We start from the raw sequence: 10137 nt of genomic DNA, 5'->3' as shown, positions 1-10137 counted from the left end.
CCGGCGGAATTTTAATGAGCCCAAGAACCAATAAACGATCTTCAGCTCCCTGAAAGGGAGGAGATCACCCCCCAGCCCACCGTGTCTTTAACAAGTATGATGTAACTTAGGGAGGGATATTTGTGTGTTGCTGTTAGGACTAAGGGAAAACAAATTATCGTTAGAAATTAACGATTCCCTTACGTCCTACCAGCAGCACAGATGGGGAGATAGCAAGATAAAACCCCTAGGGAGGGTCCTCATGCCTGGCAGAAGTAAGAACTGTCTGCCCAAAGACCGAAAACTCTGCCATCCTAGCATCTATCCTATAATGGGAGATGAAGGTTGACTCAGAGCTCCAGGAGGCCGCCTTACAGATCAACTCTAAGGGGAGAAGGCTTCTTTCCGCAACCGAGGTGGAGACCGCCCTAGTAGAATGGGCTCTCACAAACTCGGGAGGATCTAAGGCTTGGGAGACAAAAGCTTCCCTAATGGCCTCCTTGATCCAGCGACTAATAGTGGCTTTAGACGCTTTCGGCCTTTAGACTTACCGGCAACAGGATAAGGAGATTCTCATCTATCCTGAACTCTCTGGATCTATCCACATAGATCTGGAGGCATCTAGAAATATCCAGCGGATCTCTAGCTGGTGTATTAGCGGAGGAGGCTGTAAACAAAACTGGTAAAGAGATTACCTGGTTAATGTTTTGAAAAGTAGGCACCTTAGGTCTGAAGTATGGTAAAAACTTCAGGAGTACTCTGTCTTGTAAAAAAATAATATATGGGTGAATTGCAGAGAAGGCCTGCAATTCAGAGACTCTTTTGGCTGAGGCTATAGCCAGAAGAAAAACCATCTTTAGAGTTAAATATTTGAAATCTACCTCCTCCAAAGGCTCAAAGGGGGGAGATGCTAGCCCCCTGAGCACTACTGAAAGATCCCACTGGGGAATGGGTTTCAGTATAGTAGGCTTTAGTCTTTCCGCTCCCTTCAAGAAGCGTTTGATGAGTGGGTCCCGAGAGTATGGCCTGTTGAGACAGGCCGAGATGGCACAAATTTGTACCTTCAAGGTAGCTGGAGATAGGCCTCTATCTAATCCGTCCTGAAGGAAATGTAGTATCGCAGGAAGGGGCGGATCTGCAGACGCCACCTGTTTGGAATCACACCACGCCACGAAGATTCTCATGATCCTGGAGTAGGCCTTGTTTGTAGACTCTGCTCGGGAATGCGACAAAGTTCTCAGGACCGACTCGGAAAGCCCTTCTATGTTGGGAAGGGACTGATCAACCTCCAGGCTGTCAGGTTGAACCTGTGCAGATCTGGGCAGAGGTGAGTGTCCCACGACACCAGGGTCTGCTCCGGGGGGAGTCTCCAGTATTGTCCCCGACTCATCTGAATGAGCTGGGTAAACCAGGATCTTTTGGGCCAAAACGGTATGATGGCTATTACCGAGGCCTGATCCTGACGGATTTTCATCAATACCCTCGGTATCATGGAAAACGGAGGGAAGATGTAAGCCAGCCTGAACCTCCACGGTATCGACAGAGCATCTATCGCCAGGGGGTTGTCTTCTTGATACAGGGAACAGAACCTCAGCACCTTGGCGTTGAACCTGGTTGCCATGAGGTCCACCTCTGGCATACCCCAACTGTGAACTAGCTGCCTGAAGACCTCCGGATGCAGAGACCACTCCATGGTCGGTAATCCTCGACTTAAGCGGTCTGCTATCATATTGAGGGAACCTCGGATATGAACGGCAGATAGATGGGAAAGGTTCAGCTCTGCCCACCGAAGGATCACCCCGATCTCTGATAGAAGGGGTAATGACCTTGTGCCTCCATGCTTGTTTATATAAAGAACCGCAGTCATATTGTCTGACTGGACTTTCACCGCTTTGCCCCGAATCTGAGGGGCGAAGTGAAGGAGGGCTAGCCGGATAGCTCGCATCTCGCGAAGATTGGAGGAAAGATGCCGCTCCAGGGGGGACCAAGATCCCTGCACTTGGGATCCGTCCAGGTGAGCGCCCCAGCCTACAAGGGACGCGTCTGTAGTCAATATGACCCAAACTGGTTGGGTCATAGACTTCCCTGCTGGCAGTCGAAACCACCATCTGAGGGAATTCCGGGTTTGACCGGACAGGGAGCACAGGGAATCTAGCCCCGCAGGGCTGCCGTTCCATAAGTGTAAGACCTCCGACTGAAGAGGACGGAGGTGCCATAGCGCCCAAGGGACTGCGTCCGCAGCCGCTGACATGAGCCCCACCATCTTCATGAGAGTTCGAATAGAGACTCGACGAGGGACATGAAGGACCTTTGCCAGGTCCTGAATCCGCGCTTTCCTTTCTTGAGTCAACCGGAGGGACATCTCCACAGAGTCGACCACGAATCCTAAATAATGGATTGAAGATGATGGGCTCACATTCGACTTCTGCCAGTTGATAATCCAGCCTAGGCGGAGAAGAAAGGAGATTGCGACCTGAAGATGGTGGGTAAGGATCGGAACTGAAGAGGCTATGAAAAGCCAATCGTCCAGATAAGGAATAATAGTCAGCCCTTGAAGTCTCAATGCTGCCACCACCGCTACCACCACCTTGGTGAAGATAAGGGGGGCAGAAGAGATTCCGAAGGGGAGCGCGGTGAACTGAAAGTGCCTGCGAACCCCTGAAATCTGGACCGCGATCCTGAGAAATTTCCGGAAGGCGGAATGGATCGGAATGTGAAGATAAGCATCTTTGAGGTCCAGAGTAGCCATGACATCCCCGAGGTTGAGGATATGGGCGACTGACCTTATGGTTTCCATGCGAAACCTTGTTTTCCTTATAAATCGATTGAGAAATCTCAAATCGATGATAATCCGGAGGTCTCCCGTCTTTTTGGGAACCAGGAACACTGGTGAGTAAATGCCTAGGCCTCTCTCCCCTGCCGGCACCTCCTCTAGGGCTCCCTTGGAGATATAGTCCTGGATGTAAGATTCCAGGACCACTTGTTTGGCCGGCCCGAAGTTTCGTGTAGCGACGAATCTCTCTGGGGGGAGAGAGAGAAAGTCTACCCGGTACCCGACGGAGACTAAGTTCAGAACCCAAGGGTCTGCGATCAACTGACTCCAAGAGTCTTTGAAATGGGAGAGACGGCCCCCCACGGGCGTTTGGGGGAGTGGTACGGGAAAGTCTAGAGGAGACACTGCAGGGACAGCAGGGCTTATCCAAGAGCCTCGAAGAGGCCCATAGTCAGGAGGGTTTTGCCTCCTTAGCGGGTTTACGGGAGCGCCTCGAATATTTACGAGACGGTCCCCCCCAATCTCTGCGCCTAGATTGCTGCCCCGGACGTCCTTCGCGCTTCTTTTCCTGCCTGGGGCGTCCCCGAAAGGGCTGCTGGGGGAGGCTCTTCCCCTTTTTGTCGGAGAGCCCCTCCATTATTTTATCCAATTCGGACCCAAACAGCCTGTCTGGTTCGAAGGGGAGCCCACAAAGATTAAACTTGGACGCGTTGTCCGCGACCCAAGGTTTCAGCCAAAGTGGTCTGCGGGCAGCCGAAACTAAGGCCATAGTTTTGGCGGCCAGCTTCAACTGCATCTGGGTGGAGTCGACTAAGAAATCCATAGCCAGGTTGGCTGACTTGAAAGCTGCTAAGATATCATCCCTGGATACGCTCTGGTCCACATCTGTCTGGATCTGATTGAGCCTAGAGCGTAGATAGGTGGCTACTTCAGTGGCCGCAATCGAAGTTGATGCGGAGGCAGTGGCCGCCGCATAACTCCTTCTGAGGGTGCACTCTGCCCTCCGATCTAGAGGGTCCTGCAGACTAGACCCATCATCTGCAGGGACTAGAGTGCGCCGGGACAACTTGGCTATCGCCATGTCCACCTTGGGAATGGAACCCCACGATTCCACCAAGGGTTTAGCCATCGGGTACATAAGTTTAAACTTTCTAGTGAGAACTGGGCCTTTCTCAGGCTTTCGCCATTCTGTGCGCATCACAGAGAGAAGGGTCTCATCCGCTCTGAAGACACGCTGTGTCCGTACGGCGGGATCGGAGGACTCCCCAATGTCAACATCATGGTCCCCCGACCTGATGGACTTAAGTAGCTTCTGCGTCTTTTCTGGAGGGAAAAAGCAAGAAGTGATCTCTTCTTCCTCAGAAGAAGACCCCACCAAACAGGGGGTGGGTCTTTCGGCTGGTGCGACTGGAGCGGCCACATCCATGGGAGTCTGAGAGGGTCCTGGTAACCTCTCATTCAATAAGCGCACCACTCCCTTAATGGAATCATCCACGTATGTCTTCGTCCACTGAAACATCTCCTGCATCGTGGGTTCCGTGGACGCCGTGCGACAACTCTCACACCTAGAGTAGGGACAGCCGTCGTCTAAGGGCGTGTTACAATCAAAGCACGCCAAATGCTTCCTCTTGGCCCCAGTTTTTCGCTGATCCGGATCCTTGGGGGAAGCCATAGTCTGTAATTGGAAACAAAAAAGACAGGTCATAACACCTACAAAAAAATTGGAGGTGGAGAAACGAGACCTTAAGGGGGCCCACCAGCACTAGAGAAATATAGAGCTGCAGAAGAGGAACACACAAACCCACGTCAAGCAATAATATGAGGATATCACAAGGCACAGGGAACTCTGGAGCTAGCTTGTCAAAGCAATGCAACCAGAGCACTGAATGACAGGCTCTGGGCACTTAAAAGGAAGAAGCCCCGCCCCCAGGGCGGGTCCCAAATCGTAAGTATCCTAAGATATAAGAGAGCTAAACAAACTAGCTCAACATGCTTTGGATAGCTGCCCCGGGTCATCCTGGATCACAGGATGTCTATAGGGAAGTAATTCTTATCAAGAGGGTGAGGGTAGAACCTCAGCCGCGCTGCGAAAAAACCGGAAGTGACGTAGCGCAGCTAGTGCGCGTCACTTCCGGAAGATGGCGGCGCCCATAGCGCCACACGCGTGTGGCGATGGGAGGAACGGGAGACCAGGAGAAACTGAAAGGAGAGGGGAGGGGGACACCCCGCTCCCCGCGGTCCCCAGCGCAATCCGCCTGAAATAAAGGCAAAAGAGAGCCATGTAAAAAAACGGGGCGATCCTTTACAAGAAAGAAAAGGAGCCCCTAACTCTCAGCTCCCAGAAGGAGCGATACGCCAGTCCAACCTGTCCAAAGGACAGAAAAAAACACGGTGGGCTGGGGGGTGATCTCCTCCCTTTCAGGGAGCTGAAGATCGTTTATTGGTTCTTGGGCTCATTAAAATTCCGCCGATCCTACCAGTCCACAGGGGCAGTTAACCCCATCTGTGCTGCTGGTAGGACGTAAGGGAACCTGCTGTATAAAAAATTACCATAAACTAACCCCTCAGGTGAACACTGTAAAAAAAAAAAAAAAAGTGTAAAAAAAGCAATTTTTGGTCACCTTACATCACAAAAAGCGATCAAAAAGTCATACGCACCTAAAATGGTCCTTAAAAAGTGGGTTTTGGAAATTTTCTGAAAAATTTCAAGATTTGCTTCTAAACTTCTAAGCCTTCCAACGTCCCAAAAAAAGAAAATGTTATTTACAAAATGATCCAAACATGAAGTAGACGTATGGGAAATGTAAAGTAATAACTACTTTAGGAGGTATCACTATCTGTTTTAAAAGCAGAGAAAAGCATTTTTCCAAATTTTTGGTAAATTTGGTATTTTTTTATACATAAAAATGAAATATTTTGACTCAAATTTACCACTGTCATGAAGTACAATATGTGACGAGAAAACAATCTCAGAATGTCTTGGATAAGTAAAAGCATTTTAAAGTTATCACCACATAAAGTGACACGTCAGATTTGCAAAAAAATTGCCTGGTCCTTAAGGTGAAAAATGGCAGGGTCCTTAAGGGGTTAATAGTTTAAATTTATATTTATCCTACAGCAGAACAACAACCCCAAACATGCAGCCAATGTTATTAACTTCTACCTCCCATTATAAAACAACTTTTCATAAATGAAGAGAACAGGTTAATATAAGAAACTTTGTAATATATCTTGTTAAAAAGAAAGACTTCTATCTGTTTTCATCAAGCTGCTTTGCTCTTTACTGCTTTTAACACTGACGTTTACGGATAGAGGAGGAGGCGGCTGTTGGATGAGAGATACATAAACTGCAGTTTCTTCGCTCTGATACACTTATTACTTTTGACTGTACTATATCTACTATATCACTCTGTTCAGAGTGAGGTACTATCACTAGCTAGCAGCAGCCTTCTCATCCCCCCTCTTTTCTCCTTAAATTTTTTGTGTGAGGCTGGTGACAGAGACAGGAGCTAATAGGCTAAGTGAAGGGAAAGAGAAGGAAAGCAGCCTAAGAGGAAGCATCATTCTTTAATAAGATTCTTATAAGTTTCTTACATTCGCCTGTACTATTCATTTTTTGAATAGTTGATTATAACTGGAGGTATATTATAACAGGAGTCATAGAAGTGATGATATGGCCCTCACAGAGGCCTTATCTCAACATCATCGAGTCTGTCTGAGATTACATGAAGAGATAGAAGGATTTGAGCAAGCCTACATCCATAGAAGATATGTGGATAGTTCTCCACGATGTTTGGAACAACTTCCCTGCCGAGTTCCTTCAAAAACTGGGTGCAAGTGTACCTACAAGAATTCATGCTGCTTTGAAGAAAAGGGTGGTCACTAGTGTTGATCGAGCACCAAAGTGCTTAGTAACTTAGTAACTGTAAAAAATGCATGGTACCAAATAAATGTGTAATTACTAAAATATATATATATATAAATAATCATACTTCTGATATATATGAATGCATAATATGTGGGAAACTACTACTGTTTTTAGCCATAATATATTTACATATATTATAATATATTATATATTCAAAATATATAATAATATATGTAAATATATTATGGCTAAAAACTTTATATATATATATATATATATATATATATATACAGTACAGACCAAAAGTTTGGACACACCTTCTCGTTCAAAGAGTTTTCTTTATTTTCATGACTATGAAAATTGTAGATTCACACTGAAGGCATCAAAACTATGAAATAACACATGTGGAATTATATACATAACAAAAAAGTGTAAAACAACTGAAAATATGTCATATTATAGGTTCTTCAAAGTAGCCACCTTTTGCTTTGATTACTGCTTTGCACACTCTTGGCATTCTCTTGATGAGCTTCAAGAAGTAGTCACCTGAAATGGTCTTCCAACATGAAGGAGTTCCCAGAGATGCTTAGCACTTGTTGGCCCTTTTGCCTTCACTCTGCGGTCCAGCTCACCCCAAACCATCTCGATTGGGTTCAGGTCCGGTGACTGTGGAGGCCAGGTTATCTGGCGCAGCACCCCATCACTCTCCTTCATGGTCAAATAGCCCTTACACAGCCTGGAGGTGTGTTTAAGGGTCATTGTCCTGTTGAAAAATAAATGATGGTCCAACTAAACGCAAACCGGATGGAATAGCATGCCGCTGCAAGATGCTGTGGTAGCCATGCTGGTTCAGTATGCCTTCAATTTTGAATAAATCCCCAACAGTGTCAGCAGCAAAGCACCCCCACACCATCACACCTCCTCCTCCATGCTTCACGGTGGGAACCAGGCATGTAGAGTCCATCCGTTCACCTTTTCTGCGTCGCACAAAGACACAGTCGTTGGAACCAAAGATCTCAAATTTGGACTCATCAGACCAAAGCACAGATTTCCACTGGTCTAATGTCCATTCCTTGTGTTCTTTAGCCCAAACAAGTCTCTTCTGCTTGTTGCCTGTCCTTAGCAGTGGTTTCCTAGCAGATATTCTACCATGAAGGCCTGATTCACACAGTCTCCTCTTAACAGTTGTTCTAGAGATGTGTCTGCTGCTAGAACTCTGTGTGGCATTGACCTGGTTTCTAATCTGAGCTGCTGTAAACCTGCGATTTCTGAGGCTGGTGACTCGGATGAACTTATCCTCCGCAGCAGAGGTGACTCTTGGTCTTCCTTTCCTGGGGCGGTACGCATGTGAGCCAGTTTCTTTGTAGCGCTTGATGGTTTTTGTGACTGCACTTGGGGATACTTTCAAAGTTTTCCCAATTTTTCGGACTGACTGACCTTCATTTCTTAAAGTAATGATGGCCACTCGTTTTTCTTTACTTAGCTGCTTTTTTCTTGCCATAATACAAATTCTAACAGTCTATTCAGTAGGACTATCAGCTGTGTATCCACCTGACTTCTCCACAACGCAACTGATGGTCCCAAGCCCATTTATAAGGCAAGAAATCCCACTAATTAAACCTGACAGGGCACACCTGTGAAGTGAAAACCATTTCAGGTGACTACCTCTTGAAGCTCATCAAGAGAATGCCAAGAGTGTGCAAAGCAGTAATCAAAGCAAAAGGTGGCTACTTTGAAGAACCTAGAATATGACATATTTTCAGTTGTTTCACACTTTTTTGTTATGTATATAATTCCACATGTGTTAATTCATAGTTGTGTTGCCTTCAATGTGAATCTACAATTTTTATAGTCATGAAAATAAAGAAAACTCTTTGAATGAGAAGGTGTGTCCAAACTTTTGGTCTGTACTGTATATATACCGTATTTTTCACTTTATAAGACACACTTTTTTTCTCCCAAAAGTGGGTGGAAAATGACAGTGCGTCTTATAAAGCAAATGCTGCCAACTCTGATGGCGCTGATTCATCGCTGCCGCACTGCGATGTATCAGTGGGATGTGAGGAGGGGATGGAGGCTGGCAACACTCGTGGCAGTGCCCGATGCAGTCCCTGTACTGTATTACATCAGGCCCCGCACACGGCAGTTTTCATAAGTAAAGTCATGGTACAGTAATCCTCTTCAAGCAGTGTTTCTACTTTAAACTCAGGCAATCCTCTATACAACTTACTATGAAAGCGGCAGGCAGGGCGGCAGCGTAACCTTGCGATGATCACTCATTCATGCTCCTCCCATTTCATTCATGAAGGCAGAGCGGGAGCGTGAATGAGTGATCGAGAGGTTACGCTGTCGCCCTCATAGTAAGTTGTACAGAGGATTGGTTTAGTTTAAAAGTACAAACACTGCTTGAAGAGGATTACTGTACCATGACTTTACTTATGAAAACTGCTGTGTGCGGGGCCCGATGTATTACAGTACAGGGACTGCATCGGGCACCGCCTTCAGTGTTGCCAGCTTCCAGCCCCTCCTACCATAAAAACTGCTCCATTACACTATGCTGTAAGTGGGTGGACAATGGTGTGATGGGGGTCACTATTCACACAGGACAATATACTGTGACACATATGATACTGTGACCAGCATAAGATGATCTGTCACAGTATCATATGTGTCACAGTATATTGTCCCTATGTGAATAGTGACCACCATTACAAAAGATGATATGTGTGTCATTCACACATCCCCCACACTAGTGTATGATCCACAGACCACCCCATAAGAGTGTCATCCACAGATCCCCCATAACAGTGTCCTACACAGGTCCCCCATATGTCCACCACAGATCCCCCCTATAACAGTACCATCCACAAATCCCCCTTAAATCTGCCATCCACAGACTCCTCATAACAGTGCCATCCACAGATCCCTCATAACAGGGCGCCATCCACATATCCTCCATAACAGTGTCATCCACAGACAACCATTAGTTCAAAACCCACCAAAAGCACACCTTTTGGTTCAAAATATTTTTTTCTTATTTTCCTCCTCAAATATCTAGGTGCGTCTTATCATCAGGTGCGTCCTATAAAGCAAAAAATACGGTATATATACTGTTTAAATTAATTTTAGCCGCTATTTCTGAAAAGTTTCTGCTGGGATTTGAACTCACAACCTTCTACATTAGAGCCAAGAACCTTAACCACTACACTATACAGCTACATGTTAACCTGTGGTGAAATATGAAATTATACTTCCGCTGTATAGGAATACTTACTACCATGAGGTTTTTCTGACACAATTTATCATTCAGCTTTATAGCTGACTGGTGAAAGTCCTTGCCTCTAATGTAGAAGGTTGTGAGTTCAAATCTCAGCAGAGACTTTTCAGAAATAGAGGCTAAATTGGATTTAAATACACTCACTTGAGCATCGCACACGAGGTATTTGGGCGAACACTGCGATGCTCGAGCCAAACTGATGTTTGGCTGAGCATGCTCGCTCAGCACTAGTGGTCACAC

This window comes from Bufo gargarizans, chromosome 4, assembly GCF_014858855.1.
Source record: "Bufo gargarizans isolate SCDJY-AF-19 chromosome 4, ASM1485885v1, whole genome shotgun sequence".
In the NCBI taxonomy this organism is placed as follows: Eukaryota; Metazoa; Chordata; class Amphibia; order Anura; family Bufonidae; genus Bufo; species Bufo gargarizans.
The sequence above is the reverse complement of the archived record's forward strand: the minus strand, read 5'-3'. Positions refer to the sequence as shown.